A 15000-nucleotide genomic window follows, 5' to 3' on the forward strand; every position below is an offset into this window, starting at 1 on the left:
TTCTAGCGCTGGAGCGCTAATTGGCGACACTGTAAACTGAAATGAACAATGAAAGTAAATCAAGTCAAATGTTGATCAAGTCAATATGAAAAAAACTCAATGTTTTATCTTCCAACCTCATCAGAAAGTAAATTCGACTAACTTAAGCTGGTCAATGGCTTGAACAAGTTTCAATCTTAAGATATTTGGGTATGTCACTATGTGAATTGACCATCACTTTTCCTGGCATCATCATATTCATTATATTTTTGACAAGTGTATTAACATCATAATTAACGTTAAGCATTATGTCAGTGAACATTGTCTAATCAATATCTATTATTCGCTTTTTTACCCATTCACTATATGGCTGCGTATCTACAGACAAGATTCTGCAAAATCTCGAAAAGACATAACGCAGGTGGTCGGTAGGGACTGGTTAGTGCAGTAGTTTCACTTTAAAACCATTGTTATCATCAAGGCTGATTACATCAGGGGGGAGCTTAGTCCAGTCACAGAGTGTGGGTGACCAAAAGCTGTATTTATATTCATCACACATTTTCAGTGGGGTTATTAAAAAGTTATTAGAACAATCAATGACGTTCCCCTACTGCGGGTCTAAAACACAAGTCACATTTGACCGGTCACTCGTAGCAGATCATTGTGTTACCTTTTTTGAAAGTAACCCAAAACCCTCAATTTGAAAAACTTTACTCGTGCTTATTTAATCCAAATTGAGCTCGAAATCATGTGATTACCTATACAAATAAATTGATTGATTGGTTCCGTTGGTTTCGTTCCGGTGTTTCGATGGTTTAGGCGGTTTCGTTACGTTGCTTTCCGACTGTGTTTTTGTCACGGAAATTCGTATTGCTTATCGTAGCGATCTGAGCTTTTAAACGTTGTTTTTAACGGAACAAAAGAATCAATGAACATTCCAGTCTGTTTGCAACCATGACAAGCAAGAGCTCGATCGATAATTTTTCCGACCACGAAAACGGAACTTCGGTGAGTCCACATTCAACGCTGGAATCCTCAGTCGAAGTATATTTCAAGTGCGTGGCCTATGTCTTAATCGTCGTCTTCTCTGTGGTCGGCAATTCTTTCGTTATCACTGCGTTTAAACTTAATACTTATGGCAAACTACGCACTGTCAACAACATGTTCATCGTGAGCATGGCTGCCGGAGACTTGCTGCTAACAATCGGAAGCACTCCAGAACGAATCACAAGAATCTTAGCCGATGATCAGTGGTTGTCGGAGGAATCTTGGGCGTACTTTTTTGTAAAGTGGCCAATTTCATCGAGAAGCTTTGCATGAATGTGGCAATTCTCCACCTTTCAATGATCGCTGTAGATCGCTTGTTGGTCGTGTTTTACCCTCACAAGAAAATTATCACAAAGAAGAGAGCGCTTTGGATGATAATCACCGCTTGGTTAGCATCAGCAGTCTTCTGTGCGCCACTCTTATACTACGCAAACATTCTGGAGAAAAATGGACAAACAAAATGCAAAACAAGAAGTTTCTTCCCAAACTGGCGGGTTTGGTATATAGTTTTCTTGTCCCTTCTGATGTTAACTCTTGTCTTCGTAATCTCATTATACGTTGCAATAACAATCCATATTCGTACAAGTAAAAGACCTGGAAAACGCGTTTCAGACAAGAGCCATAAGGACGCTCGTTTACGCAGACGAATACTCAAAATGGTGTTATTAATTGTGCTCGCCTTCTATATTTGTTTTCTTCCATATTGGATGGGATGGCTTTTTTGTGTTTACTTCTTCACCGGTGTCATCTGCAACGACACTTATGTCTTTATCTCAATTTTTCTCATTTACGCTAACAGCGCAATCAATCCTGTCATTTACTCTTTTTTCAACGAACATTTTCGGTTGGCCTTTCGCACTATTCTTGAAAGGTTGTGCGCCTGTTATCGCAGCAGTCAGGAATCAATGGTAACAGCGTTTGAAGCTTCAAATGATAAAAGAGAAAACCCGAGGCAAAACCCCACACAAATTGGCGGAAATGCTGTTTTCCTTGAGGACGAAACTATCGAGAGAACACGGGTGTAAAATGGTAACAAATGAAACTGTATGACCACCATGCATAGCCAGAATCATTCAAGACAAACTTAATCTGCAGAGGGCAACTAGATTTCGCTAGATAGGAAATTTTCGAGGGCAGACAAAGAGTGTTACGGTTTTTAAATTGACCTACCACAAGTGCCCGCGCGCAATCTTACCCAGTTCGAGAACATGGAAGCCCGCGATGACAGGAGCAGGGTGTCTTTCCTTCAAGCTTACACCCTTTTCCCACTAACCTTCGGTATGATGCCACGCTTGCTGAGACTAGGATAAAGAGAAACGATGACGCTACTCAAACAGAATATTCTCGGAGATTAGGTAAGCCACAGGCAAATGATAAACCGCCTTCGCGCCACCCCGAATATCAGTCATGCTGCTATAAGTTTCTTAAATTGGCCAAGTCGCACAGCTGTCTTAACCAATAAGCGTGTAGTAACCGTTCCTATTTTATGAACACCACGCATAAACAAGTACCACTTGGTACTGATGTCTGACGGTCAAGTGGGAACTAGCTCGTAGCAATGCTCGTAGCTTGTCCAGCTTTTATGATACGGACCACTGTCCGAAATCTATTCCGTGCTGAAACTGTCAGGGCTAATTGAAAATATTTTTACTACTGCGCGACGAAACATTGGATTTCACTTCTTAAAATGCAAGTTTTCGCTTACTAACCGTTGCAAAGAGAGGGAAAAACATCAACAATGGAATGAAAGGCCTGGGTATACTTTAGAAAGGCGAGTATTCACAGGATTTTGCTGACAACACTTTGCTGGTGTGCTGTTTTCGAGTTGGTGGTTTTCTTGCACTGTTGACACGCCGTTGTTTTCTTTGGAGTTCTATTTTCTACTCTCGTTTTATATTGCTTCATTTAAGAATTTACGGATTCCTAGCTAAAATAGGCAAACAAACACATCGCGACGCCGTGGTTTTTCGCGTTGTTGTTTTTCGTGAACTGTTGACATGCCGTTTAACTAAAACGATGTTGAAGTTTCGATTTGATCAGCGCATAACTGCAGAGAAGTCCTTTGAGCTCAGTTTTTCGGTTGACACCCGTTATATTCTCTGCATTTCTATTTTGTAATCTCGTTCTATTTTTCTTTCGCGAGGACCGAACGGTTAAAACGGAGAGGCGCAAAAAACGAACCTCTGGTCACGGCGGTTTAGAATCTCACTTCCATGCAAATTTGGAATAAGACAAGTTGCCAAACCGGTTTTCTACAGGGATGTCACTGTTGTACCCAATTCAAGTCCTTTGGGAATAGAACGTTTGATTTTGACAGTTCCCATCGTGAAGCAACCAACCAAAAGCGACATGAAAACCACAAACTAATTACCGTTAGTGGCTGCGGTTTAGGTTTCTCACGCGTGACTAGTTTTTTACTCGAAACACGATATTTCTAGTGTTCACAGTTTTCGCTTGCAGCTCTAGGAAATGTGAATCAATCAAGGCATTCAAGGGACAAATAACGACTACCATAGCATCTTTTGGATAATGAATCCACGATCATACAAATACGAACAAACTTTCAGCACAAGTTGAAATACTACCATTTTCGAGCTACCGTGAACGGGCGACATTTTTCCGCGTTGTTGCACGCTTATAACATTCAAGTTTGTCCAGACAAACTGTCGCGTTTTTTACTTGAACCAATTAACCTTTAGAGCGTGAAAATGTCAAGTTTTGACAGCTTCGCCTGAATGGAGGATTTGGGGTCTTTTTCCGCGATTCCGGCTTTTAGGGTCTCCCATTCCTGAACAGGTTTCAATTCTAAACTCTCCAAAAATCCTGAATTTGCTATGTATTGTAGTGTGCAAACCTCTAAGACTAGGTTTACACCAGAGGAAATTGTTCCGGATTCGTTAGTGTTTCCGGATTCATCAAATTTAGAGTATTCGGATTCGTAAGCGTTTACACTGAAAGGATATTCGGATTCCTGACCCGTTTACACACAACGACAACTGCGGGAACATTCGTGATGGAATGGTTACCAAGCTCAGTGTTGTTTCGTCGTTCGACAAAGTGAAAATGCCGCCAAAAAAGAAGGCTAGAGTAGATCCAGATGCCACTGAGGCAAATCTGAGCTGGACAGATGACGAAGTTGAACTTCTACTAGGAGTTGTCCGTGCATATTCTTCCCAAAAGGATTATGAAGGTTTAGAATGTGAGAGCGTTAAAAGTAAGTATGAAGATATCAGAAAAGACTTCGTCACCTTGTATGAACAACGAGATGGATTGCCTCATGATCTCAGCCTATTCACACGGGAAAGAGTGACGAGCAAAATAAAGGTTTTAACGCAAACTCGAAAGATCGCAGGCGGAAAAATATCCGGATTCGAGATCAAAATCGGTTACACGACAAAACTTTCCGGATTCAAAAGTTTTCGGATTCAAAGTTCCCACTTTAGATTCCGGATTCAAAATCTCCGGAGACACGACCAAACCGGGAAGGTTTTCTGTCGGATTCGTCCACTTTTGTGTAAACGGCAAAACTAATCCGGTAGTAAAACGTTCCGGATTCATCACGAATCCGGAACAATTTCCTCTAGTGTAAACTTAGTCTAAATACTCACTCCAGGTCACTCGAATTCACTGCCTTCCACCGCCAGTTTTGTTTTCGTAGCAGTCCTTGCGCTCAAAACCGGTTTTGTGGCACTATCGCCGTTCAACCAGTGAAATTGAGTGTTAGATTGTTTTTACTCGGAAAGAACTGGCACTGGCTATGAAAACCAATCGGCGACCGTGTTCATAATCACAAATCATGGAAGTGACATTCTAAACCGCCGTGACCAGAGTTTCGGTTTTTTCGCCTCTCCGTTTTAACCGCTCGCTCCTCGCGAAATAAAAATAGAACCTCTGGCACCCAGGGTTCGTTCTATTTTGCTTCATCAAAGAAAATACGGATTCGTCGCTAAAATAGTAAAAAAAATCGTAACGCTGCGAACTAATGTCAACAAGTTTTTCTTGGGTAGTTTTCTAAGTTTTGCACTGATTTCTGAAGATTTGCATATTTTCCACTAAATTTATTGCTCCTGTTTTAAAAACTTTCGTTTCATTTTCAACAACTAAGACAAAGCATTTTTATTCGTAGAAAATTATTCGCCTGTTTGCACGAATTTTTCAAACATCGTTATTTTAATCAGTTTGCCTGGCTCATTTCTCTTTGCTTGCCATGAAATATAAATGTTTCGTTTGTTATTTATTTTTATTGCACCAAGAGATATTTAAAGTTCTATTTCATCGTTAATCTATCATTTTTCTTTGAGCTTTGCGAACGGAGCGCTTTTTTCAGTTATAATTAAGTTAATTTCAACTGTGACAGTGCGACGTAGAGCGCGTAGGAAGACTTTTTGAAAACCAGTTTGCCATGTTCATTTTCAGAAAAAAAAAAAGAAGAAAAAATAAATACATTATTCACCGGCTTAGGTCGGTCCGTATAGAGAAAGACTGTGCCCTCAACCTTGAGTACGTCCCTCGGCCTGCGGACCCTCGGACCGTACAGTTTTACCCTATACGGACTTCCCAGCCTGTGAATGACATATTTATGAAATTCTCAATCTCGGATAATGCATTTCTCGTGCTCTGATTGGTTCACTCAATCTAGGTTATCAGCTCATATACCTTAGTTACGTTTGACCATATATGGTAAATGATTGCGCTTAGCGTTGCTAAACTAAAAGTTTTTCTCCAGAAAGCGAAATTTCTCTCGGTATAAAACAAAAAAAAAAGCATTATTGTGGAAAGTTTGGATCAATTCCGAAGCTTAGAAGCACGCGAAAAGGTGAGAAATGTTTTTGTGATGAGCCTGCGTCTGTCTGACCACCAGGTATTACATAACATCGCGTCTTAGGACTTTCTCCCTTTTTTCGCTCGTATTTCGTTCTTCCAGACTTTTGGAGTTTAAGGAGTTTAATAAAACAATTATTCCATTCGCGCTTGTTGGACATGAGACTGGTTATAGCCAACTCGGCGCTAGGCCCCTCCTTGGCTATTTACCATCTCATATCCAACGCACGCTCATGAAATAATATTGTAACAAGTGATAGCTAATTCTCAAGTTAACTTAACCTAACTTAACTTAATTTATCAGTAATTTTATGGTAGTGTCCCCGATTAGTCGGCCTCCGGGCTGCCTAGAAGTTTTAGAAACTTAAATAAAGTTTATTGATTGACCGATTGATTTTACCTGAGGCGGGAAGCAGCACGTTGCTGCTTGTCATCAGTAAAATCATTAAAATAAACCACGAGTGGCCTCTGCCATTTTGTTGAAATGCTTAGACGCGGGAAATCTGGAAGGAGTGCTTTACTTGGCCAGACGCGGCTTCCTTGTGCTTATGCTGCGTTTCGTTTTCACACGATGCAAGCGAAACCAAGCAAAAGCGAGAGTAAAAGTAAAAGGAATTGTGCTTTTCCTTACGCCAACCCCGTTTTCACGGTTAAATAAGTGAAAGCTAGGCTTCACTTGTCTCACACTTCTGAGAATTTTGTTCGTTATCTATCGAGAAAAAGCAAGAAAGGAGCTAATTCCAGGAAATTTCTTTGATTTTTGACGCTAAATCTCTCTAATAGTGAACGTTTTGGAGCTGGCGGAGTTACGATATTGCATACACTGTCCCGTGTCAGTTTGGGGTACTTTCAAGGTGATTTTCCAATCTCGGCCCCAGAGCTCTTCTCTTGACTGAAGGAGAGAAGAGCTCTGGGTAATTCTGAGACAGAGGCTATTCTCTTTGGTTTTCGTGAAGAACAATCAAAAGCGTCTCTAATTGGTGCATTCATGTTAGCACGAGGAGTGAGCAGTCACCGTAAGGTTTGTAAGGTTCAAAAAACCGATTTTTGGCCATAAGAACCCTACGGCGCATGTTCTCCTGCATAGAGTTTCCCAGAGCCTTGGGTCGATCCGAGGCTCTGGTGACGAGAATGGGTGATTCCCTAGTATTGTACTGCGCATAAGACAGCGTAGGCCACGTTCCTATTCAGGCATGGCTACGAGGCTTTATGGCCTAAACAAAACAATGTTTAAATTTAACCATTAAGACTCGTAGCCATGTGTGAATATTGATATATCGATCGTGGCCAAAAACATTTCAAAATAGCAACCTTTCATGCGGGAAAGCTCGCTAGAAAGAAGAATCGCCGTTTACAGAGCATAGCAGTAAAGAGCAGAATGATAAACGTTTTAGACTCTCGCAAAAAAAAAAAAGTCGAGTGATAGCCTTGCTAATGTTTAAATGTCGTTTCAGTCCGAGAGTGAAAGTGAAACCGCGCTATCGGGGAGACGTGTTGTCGAGGGGTCGAGCTCGGTTTGCTTTCTAATTTCTCCTAAACGAGGTTGGTGACCTATTTTATTTTGGCATAATTTTATTCTCTTACTCCTCCTCTTTGTGCTGTAAAACTTTAAACAATACATTAGAAAAAAAAGTTACCGAGGGAAAAAAGTATTCTAAGCCATCACTCATGGACACAAAATTGTCTCCTCGAGATCACGCACCCAAGGAATATTTGTAGTCAATGCCTTTTCATAACGTGTGCCTGCACCATAAAACAAACATGAATTATTCGTTTTGAACGATACAATACACCTGTTTGTTATTTCAAGAATTACATCAAGGCTGTGCTTCCTGTTCCTGCAAAACGTAGCGTGAACCAATGGAACAAACTTGTCCTTGATGGAGAAGTCGCAATGATAAAATGAGTCACTTGAGCAAGTTATATTTCCCAAACGAGCTTGGTGACCTATTTTTTGATTGCACATTTCGAGTCACTTTAATGTAGGGAACAATCGAGAAAAGTTTAAAGAAAATGCTACAACAACTTCTATTACTAAGGAATCACCCTAAGTTATTTTTTGTTTTTTTTTTTAGAGCTAGGTTAAAAGAGGAAGTTTGTTTCTTGACTTGCATACACGTCAATTATTTTATGAGGATAAGTTCGTTGCAGCGAATAGTGCAAATGAACAGGGTGTCATCTGACGTGACCATTTCAGACGAAAATTGTCGTGAATGTCATTGAAGCTAACAACAACAGAACAGTCGACGCGTTGTTGACCAGAAAGCTCCGGCATTGACCTACAAAACAAACAGAGGTTTGGTCAATCAGAGAATTTTGGCTTCCCTCTGAAACCTTTCATAAGAACGCTGCTAAACAGTGTATTATGAAGGGGGCGCGGCTTTCGTAGAATTTTTGTGAAGGATTTTTTGCGTGTCTCGGAAAGAGGTAACTAGAAGGAGGCTAGGACGACCCACTTCCGACTTACCTCCAACAAGAGCGGTTTTCAATTAATGATACACCAGCAGACGGAGCATTGAAAAAAGCCAAGGAACTCGTGAAGCAAAAACATGCAAATGTGTATAAGCGAGTAATGATAAAATGGAGTTCAAGAAAAATGCATGAGGACGACAACAAAGACAACGCCGCAGAACAAGAATATTTAACAACTATTCACCGAAGTGGAGGTGGCTAGCGGTGGACCGAGCCACGAAGCGGCGAGTTAAATGTTAAACGCTAGCCACCGAAACTGAGGTGAATAGTTGTTTTAATATAATATACCGAAACAGTGAGATAATATACAGCACAAAAAATTAATTTGGATGTTTTCTTCACTTGTCACGGATGCAAATCGGGACGCCATTTTTTCCCGAGTTGCTCGGAGGTAAATAACACATGATATTCGGAGTTTGACGAGCCAATCAGCACGCGCGTTCAGCGCTATCCACTGTTTTAGTATATACTGATATTGGTTATTTCATGTAACAGGACTTGGACAACAAAATTTTGGCAGTCTGAGGAATGTTTTGAGTCCAATCGTTTTCTTATCGGACAAGCATCAAGTCCCGTTGTTTATAAGATACTCGTTCAATGAAAAGAGAAGTCGGGAGATAGCTACAGAGCTCGTGGTTTTGCATAGTAAATTTGCGTTTTCGAGGTGTCCTTGTTGCAGTCGCCGACGTTGTGGCGCGAACTCCCTTTTATCATCATCATCGCTGCCGCTAGTGCTATAACAGTTGTTTTGCCTTTGTCGAGCAACGTTTTGGCGTTTATCACAACTCAATCATACCGACATAATTTTACACATACCCGATGTGGTGAAAGTTGCTTTGAATCCCTTGTATGTGGTGGTAGAATTACTGTCGCTCTTAAAATGCACCCAAACCATGTTTCCGGCGCTGAGCATGTCTTGTGGCTTATTGGTGCCACACGTTGGCATAGCAAGGATGGCTCCATATCTTCCTTCCATTCCTTGCTCAGGATTGCTAAACACCTTGAAGTAAGCCTCTCTGACCTCCAAGTAGTCGTTTTTGCAATACTCGCTTTGTTCTAATTCGAATTGATCGCTGAATGTGATTTTAATCTGATGTCCTTCTGGTGCGAGAAGAAACCACTGCCACTCGAAGTTCGCCGGGTACGTAGTTCTTTGAGCCAAATTTTGGAGTGCTAATCTCACCTTCGGAAACATTCAAGTAGGATTCTCTTCTACCGGCTACAAAGAAAATGAAAGCGCAAAATAAATATAATTAATCAAAGGTATTTTGCGTACAATAGCTGTGGTTACACTGGCCCATTTGCCCACGTGCAAGGACGTTTTTGTGTGCAACCGCTTTTCCCAGACCGAAACTGCCCTAGGGTTATTTCCATGAACACACCAAAAAGAACAAAAGAACTTCACATTGAAAAGGACGGTTTATCTGCTTTCTGAGGTGGCTTGGCCAATCATGATCTGATGTCCTTCTGGTGCGAGAAGAAACCACTGCCGCTCGAAATTCACCGGGTAGTTCTTTGAGCCAAATTTTGGAGTGCTGATCACACCTTCAGAAACATTCAAGTACGATTCTTGTCCGATTGTGGCTAATAAGGTAATGAAAGCCCAAAATAATTAAAATTAAGGCGTAATACAAAGATATTTTGCGTAAAAAGAGCGCTTCGGTTGTCTGCCCCGCCCACATTTCGACCGCCCATAATAATTTACCTCCAGGCCTTACTAAAGGTGAGTCGCTTCAAGTGTATAAATGCTTTTCTCCATAGCTCTTTCCTCAGTTCTCGACACTATTCTCGACAAGGAATAGACCTCAAATTCTACCTCTTTCGCCGCTTGGTTAGTCGACAGGAACGAGAAAAAATGGCCGCGCGAAATCTGGATTCGAGGCGGACATGGTTCTCTAAACCACCGTTTTATCTCTGTTTAGATAATCGACCCAATAGGACTAATGGCTCAGCACGATTCGCCCGTGCGTGTCACGAATTGGTACTCGAATAAGAACCTATAAATCTTCCACACGGGGTTTGCATACTAGCACGGAAGGGGTATAGAAAGTCTGCGAGCCATACCTACGAGGTATGGTAAATCAATTCTATTTCGCTTGGATTTAGAAAATTAAGTCGAAATTAACCCTAAAGAAAGATTAAAGTTTAGAAAGGAATACGTTTAACTTGTTACTCGCGTGCCTCGATGGCTCGTACTGTCCTTATTCACACAGCAGTAACAGCTATTTACGCTACGACATTTACCACCCCCCCCCCCGCCCCCCCAATGACATGCCATTGATTTTGCAGACCACGACAAAGAAGTATTCCGGCTTCGCTTGCCGCCCGATCGTTTTCCCGCGTCATACCCCTCTTGTGGGTTTGGTCAAGAGCCAAAAACTAACACACTGTGTGGTTGGCCGTAACCACTATGGACGCCCACCAAACGGATAAAGATACCACGCAGCATGCCGCAACCTCTAATTTCATTAAATCGGTATATGATGCAGCTCAATTGTGTTAATAACAAGAACATGATGATGATGATATGTGGGAACTATTTCGAGGAAACCAGAGGACTACTTGAGAATGGTTAATGCTAGGGTAGAGTTGGTAACACTTCAAAGAACAGTCTTACTGGGATTAGCAAGGATCATCTGAAGAGTCATTCAAGTGTAAAGTTATTTTGTGCCACCTGATGATGGAGCTAAAATTTAAGGCATTACCATATCTGTCGTAAAGCATTATGATAATGATAACGATATACTACGGACTTACTATCAGATTTGACAATATACAAGATTTTAAGTCCGTTTTAATGGGAGATGACGATGACGATGACGATGACGACGACGACGACGATGAGGATGATGATTATGATGGGATTAAAGACAAAGCAATACTGACTTACCAGTAGATCCGACAATATACGAGAATTTAAATCCCCTGTAATTGAAGGAGTCATCTGATTTTAATCGTATGTATAAATTTTCCCCGGTATATATGTAATAGGGTAGGTCTCCAACCAGCCGATTATAGAAATCCAAGTATCTGGTACTGAATCGTTCGCAATCACCTAGTACAAATTCCAAAAGGCTGTAGCGGCTTGCGAAGCTTAGAGCGTCACACTCACAGCGCAGACACTCTTCAAACTCAAAACTACAAGAAAAATAATTGATTATCATAATTGATGTTGTTTACAGCGGTTTTAAATTAATTTGTACGGGTAATCACATGATTTCCATTGCAATTTCGAATAAATAAGCACGAGTAAATCTTTCGAAAGACAAGTTCAACCGGAGGGTGGAATTTTGAAATCTTTGAAAAAAATTGCATGTGCTTATTTATTCCAAATTGCACGAAAAAAAAATGCGATTACTTATTAATGATATACATGCAAACATTTCACCTTTATTGCACTAACTTCAACTGTCTGCTCTAATTTCACTTTTTGCACTCTGTTTGGGATTAATTGACAGGGGCTATTCCTAGAGTCTTCATGCCAATAGACCAATTTCGATATATTAAAATTCAGTCCTAAACAAAAGACATCATCTCGAGGCTCTGGGGAATAAATATAAGGATTTGTATGAGTTTATTCCCCAGAGCCTCAAGATGATGCCTTTTGTTTTCGACTGAATTTTAATATATCGAAATTGGTCTATTGCGGCCCACTCGCGGTTAAAACCATCGCACTCGCGAGTGTTTAAATCGCAGCAGTCAGGAATCAATGGTAACAGCGTTTGAAGCTTCAAATGATAAACGAGAAAACCCCACACAAATTGGCGGAAATGCTGTTTTCCTTGAGGACGAAACTATCGAGAGAACACGGGTGTAAAATGGTAACAAATGAAACTGTATGACCACCATGCATAGCCAGAATCATTCAAGACAGACTTAATCTGCAGAGGGCAACTGGATTTCGCTAGATAGGAAATTTTCGAGGGCAGACAAAGAGTGTTACGGTTTTTAAATTGACCTACCACAAGCGCCCGCGCGCAATCTTACCCAGTTCGAGAACATGGAAGCCCGCGATGAAAGTAGCAGGGTGTCTTTCCTTCACGCTTACACCCTTTTCCCACTAACCTTCGGTATGATGCCACGCTTGCTGAGACTAGGATAAAGAGAAACGATGACGCTACTCAAACAGAATATTCTCGGAGATTAGGTAAGCCACAGGCAAATGATAAACCGCCTTCGCGCCACCCCGATATCAGTCATGTTGCTATAAGTTTCCAACCAATGGCTGTTAAGCTGTCTTAACCAATAAGCGTGTAGTAACCGTTCCTATTTTATGAACACCACGCATAAACAAGTACCACTTGGTACTGATGTCTGACGGTCAAGTGGGAACTAGCTCGTAGCAATGCTCGTAGCTTGTCCAGCTTTTACGATACGGACCACGGTCCGAAATCTGTTCCGTGCTGAAAATGTTTTTACTACTGCGCGACGAAACATTGGATTTCACTTCTTAAAATGCAAGTTTTCGCTTACTAACCGTTGCAAAGAGAGGGAGAAACATCAACAATGGAATGAAAGGCCTGGGTATACTTTAGAAAGGCGAGTATTCACAGGATTTTGCTGACAACACTTTGCTGGTGTGCTGTTTTCGAGTTGGTGGTTTTCTTGCACTGTTGAGACGCCGTTGTTTTCTTTGGAGTTCTATTCTCTACTCTCGTTTTATATTGCTTCATTTAAGAATTTACGGATTCCTAGCTAAAATAGGCAAACAAACACATCGCGACGCCGTGGTTTTTCGCGTTGTTGTTTTTCGTGAACTGTTGACATGCCGTTTAACTAAAACGATGTTGAAGTTTCGATTTGATCAGCGCATAACTGCAGAGAAGTCCTTTGAGCTCAGTTTTTCGGTTGACATCCGTTATATTCTCTGCATTTCTATTTTGTAATCTCGTTCTATTTTTCTTTCGCGAGGACCGAACGGTTAAAACGGAGAGGCGAAAAAAACGAACCTCTGGTCACGGCGGTTTAGAATCTCACTTCCATGCAAATTCGGAATAAGACAAGTTGCCAAACCGGTTTTCTACAGTGATGTCACTGTTGTACCCAATTCAAGTCCTTTGGGAATAGAACGTTTGATTTTGACAGTTCCCATCGTGAAGCAACCAATCAAAAGCGACATGAAAACCACAAAGTAATTACCGTTAGTGGCTGCGGTTTAGGTTTCTCACGCGTGACTAGTTTTTTACTCGAAACACGATATTTCTAGTGTTCACAGTTTTCGCTTGCAGCTCTAGGAAATGTGAATCAATCAAGGCATTCAAGGGACAAATAACGACTACCATAGCATCTTTTGGATAATGAATCCACGATCATACAAATACGAACAAACTTTCAGCACAAGTTGAAATACTACCATTTTCGAGCTACCGTGAACGGGCGACATTTTCCCGCGTTGTTGCACGCTTATAACATTCAAGTTTGTCCAGACAAACTGTCGCGTTTTTTACTTGAACCAATTAACCTTTAGAGCGTGAACATGTCACGTTTTGACAGCTTCGCCTGAATGTTTCTGCACGTGAAACACAGGTTTTGAAAACGTAGCGTCGAGGTTTTTGTAACATTCTAAAGTACGTACGTGCGCTGTACTGTATTAAAACCATGTCGGTCGTGCAAGTCAAGATTGTATATTCATATTACTCGACAGAAAAGGGTCACTGCGATTTGTTTACAGTTTTCCCGTAAAGCCGTTAACACCAGAGAAAATTTCTGGAATGTGTATTGTTTCGCGACCAATCAGATGCGAGATGAAACAGCAAAAGATAACCGCTAAACCGCAGCAGGGGATCAGTCGCGACTTGACACGAAACATTAATATTCATCTACGAGTATCTTCTATTTTCCCTTTGGATGTCTCTGAAAAAGCTACTTTTTGACCACAAACCAAGACCACTCACTTGATTCCGTCTGTTCAAAAACCCAACTACCGAATAGACCTAAAAGTGAGTGCAAATTGTCAGAATTTACAACTGTACAGGTTTGCCTCATGGGTGAAGGTTTCTCACCTACAGAAATATACGGATCGAAAACCACCAATCACAGCCAACTAGCATGACCTTTTGAACCTCACGTAAAACAAACACCGAGCAGCATCGCTTTTGATTGGCTCATTTTTTTTGTTCTCAGACGCGCTGTCTAGCTGTGTCTGATCCTGTATTCTCGATTCAACATCGCCTTTCCGTGAAATGTCAATCCTATCTAATCTCTGGTGATACCTGAGCCGAAATAGAGAAAGAAAAGCGACAAAATTGAAGATTTCTCGTGGAATAAAAAACCAGCTCGTTGTTTCGTGCCTAGTCGTGACTAACCATTATCTTTTGCGGTTTCATCTCGCATCTGATTGGTCGCGAAACAATAAACAATCCAGAAATTTTCTCTGGTGTTAACGGTTTTTCGGGAAAGACTGTTAACAAATCGTAGTGACCCTTTCCGTCGAGTAATATGAATAAACAATCTGATCTTGACTTGCACGACCGACATAGTTTTTAAAATACAGTACAGCGCACAAACGAACTTTAGAATGTTACAAAAAACTCGACGCAACGTTTTCAAAACCTGTGTTTCACGCGCAGAAACATTCAGGCGAAGCTGTCCACAGGCTCCCCAAGCTGAAAATACGTGGTGTATGCGACAGTTTGTGTATATAGAGAATTGTATGGGAAAATCACCGATCGTAAAAAAATT

At 41.1% G+C, this 15000-nt stretch overlaps 1 long non-coding RNA gene and 1 pseudogene across 1 annotated transcript; one reads left to right on the top strand and one right to left on the bottom strand.

The window, feature by feature from the left end:
• Nucleotides 1-785: 785 nt before the first annotated feature.
• Nucleotides 786-6300, top strand: LOC137999656 (RYamide receptor-like; annotated as a pseudogene).
• A 1640-nt stretch (nucleotides 6301-7940) lies between these two features.
• On the bottom strand, nucleotides 7941-12510 carry LOC137998889 (uncharacterized). The gene is made up of 4 exons (XR_011122840.1): nucleotides 12307-12510; nucleotides 11210-11457; nucleotides 9136-9538; nucleotides 7941-8126 (listed from the first exon to the last, which is right to left on the bottom strand). It is a non-coding gene; the product is annotated as an uncharacterized lncRNA (long non-coding RNA).
• Between the last annotated feature and the right edge of the window lie 2490 nt (nucleotides 12511-15000).

The sequence above is a fragment of the Montipora foliosa genome, chromosome 4, assembly GCF_036669935.1.
Source record: "Montipora foliosa isolate CH-2021 chromosome 4, ASM3666993v2, whole genome shotgun sequence".
NCBI lineage: Eukaryota > Metazoa > Cnidaria > Anthozoa > Scleractinia > Acroporidae > Montipora > Montipora foliosa.